Raw genomic sequence first — 2,534 nt, 5'->3', positions numbered from 1 at the left:
GCCGGCAGCTGGAAGTTTGCTGGGGCCCCTTTGGCTGTGGCTTTCAATATATATATATATATATATATATATATATATATATAGAGAGAGAGAGAGAGAGAGAGAGAGAGAGAGAGAGAGAGGATAAATTTAAGATTGTCCATTTGTCCATACAGCTGGGGACCAGAACCACTGTGGCATATGTCACAGGGTCTCCTCACACTGGAATACATACACATTCATCAACATTCACTGGAGCTCATATAGAAGCCTCCATGGGCCTCAGCTCTGTGCCCAGAGCAGGACCCCGTGCAGAGAGGTACACTAGGTCCTCAGCAGACAGTTCCCAGGTTTACCCCCACCCATACCTCCTTTCTGGAATTGGTGCCAAGGCATAGGGTAATGTGATCTGTGGAGACTGGAATATGGTCAGGGGAAATGGTAATCCCAGATAACCTGATGCAGTTGGTGAAAGACAAGAAGCTCTTGAGCATCCTGTCCAAATTCTGAGGGATCTTCCACCACCTTCATCGGCTGCCAGAGAAAGGAATTAGCAGACTACATAAAGTCACGTACACACATTAAATGGCAGTACAAAAAAGAAAAGGAGTGCAAAATTTTCTAATTATGTGGGGCCTATTATTCAGTTATGAGAGAAACTAAATGTGTCTGTAGAGGATATTCTGATTTTTGCGACTCCAAAATGGTGTGACCACTTTGGAAAGCAGATTGGAGATTCCTTAGAAAATTTTCAATGGAATCACCATTTGACCCAGCATTCCCACTCTTAGATGTATACACCAATGACTTAAAATCACACCATAGTGATGCAGTGATATCAGTGTTCATAGCAGCTTAATTCACAGTAGCTAAACTGTGGAAACAATCTAGATGCCCTTAAACATTTGAATGTATAAACAAACTGTGGTACATTTGCAGAATGGAATATTCCTTAGCCTTAAAGAAGAATGAAATATAGCATTGACAGATACGTGGACAGAGTTGGGAATATCATGGAACAAAATAAGTCATTCCCCAAAAGCCAAAGCCCAAATATTTTCTCTGATAAGTGGATCAGGTCCATAATATTCTGGGGGAAAGTCAAGAGAATAATGGGAAATTTTGGATTGAGCAGAGGAGAGGAGGTGGAGGGGAGGGTGTATGGGGGCAAGATGGTTGAATGAGAAAGACATTACTACCCTTTGTAGGTATGATTTAATGAATGGAGTGACTCTGCATCATCTACAACCAGAGAAATTAAAATCTGTGCTCTGTTCGGGAAAAAAAATCCAAAATATCTAGATTTTAATTTTCTTGGTAGGATCTTTGGCCCGGAGGATTCACAGCCAAAGAGCTACAGGCAGAAGCTGGAGGTAAAACAATGGCCATAGGCAAAGTCTCAAAGATAAAGAGAAGGAGGAGCAAGATAGAGCAAACTGAATTGGAAGCATATACATGAAGATTCAGATGTACTAATACTGTGGAAGTTGTTCAGAATAGAGCAAAGTAAACTATAGAGGGCCATTGAAGAATTGAAGCAAATACTGGTACCTGCAGCAGAATGGGAAAAATGTTAAAACTGAGTTAAAATTATAGAACCTTTATTTTATCCATCTTTAATAAAATTTTGAGAACAAGGTACATCCATGATGTGTCACTGTGTTGGGCAAACTTAAGAAGATGCAGTTGATGAAACTTCTGATTCTGAATGACACCTGCAGAGGTGCCAACACTAAATCATCTACCCTTGCCTTTTCTCTTGTTGCAACAGCCCAGGCTGCTCCTAGGATCACACCTGGGGCTGCACCTTTTCTCTCACCAGTGACCCTGAGTACTCGTCTCCAGCTGACCCTACCATAATACCTTTGATCAGACAAATACAGACCTCTGTCATGCCCAAAGGAACTCCTCACATTGATGCTGTGATAGCCCCTCCAGGGCCAGAGGCTGGGTTGATCTACACACCCTACAAATACCTGACACGTTGGCACCAGCCACTTCAGCTCTTGAGTGCCCTTTGAACCCAATGGTGTATGAGGTGCAGTGTCCTACTAAAGTTCGAAGGCACAATGTGTGTGTCCGTCCTTTCCAAAGGATTGTGACTGAAGGTGGAGCTGACACTGGCAACTCACCTATGAACTTCTTATCTCTGAACTCTTTGCCCAGTAATGACCTGACCATGCCTGCCTGCTGATCACTTAAATGGTTATTGCCTTTCCTTGCCTGTGGTCATTGCAGCAGGTAACATTGACAGTAAAAAATGACACTATGATTTCTTTCATCTTCATGTCAAATATATTTAATCTGAATATTTTGTATGTTTATCAAATATTTTGTATGTTTTATTATTGGGAAAGTATATTTATGAAATAATAGATGAGTAACATTTATGAGTAATGTTGGCTCTGAACAATTTTTGAAAACTTAGTTGACAAAATATTGGATCAATGAAAAAGAAGCATGAATTTTGAAATCTGAATGCATTGGATCTCAGTACTTTTTCTCTTACATATTTTTTAGTTATCAATGAACCTTTATTTTATTTATTTATATGT

The 2,534-nt window shown here is 40.3% G+C and overlaps 1 pseudogene; it reads left to right on the top strand.

Annotated features, from left to right (window-relative positions):
- The first annotated feature begins 417 nt into the window (after positions 1-417).
- LOC144253770 (KH domain-containing RNA-binding protein QKI pseudogene) lies at positions 418-2,173 on the top strand (annotated as a pseudogene).
- The last annotated feature ends 361 nt before the right edge of the window (positions 2,174-2,534 follow it).

The sequence above is a fragment of the Urocitellus parryii genome, chromosome 3 (assembly GCF_045843805.1).
Source record: "Urocitellus parryii isolate mUroPar1 chromosome 3, mUroPar1.hap1, whole genome shotgun sequence".
Lineage (NCBI taxonomy): Eukaryota > Metazoa > Chordata > Mammalia > Rodentia > Sciuridae > Urocitellus > Urocitellus parryii.
The sequence above is the reverse complement of the archived record's forward strand: the minus strand, read 5'-3'. Positions and strand labels throughout refer to the sequence as shown.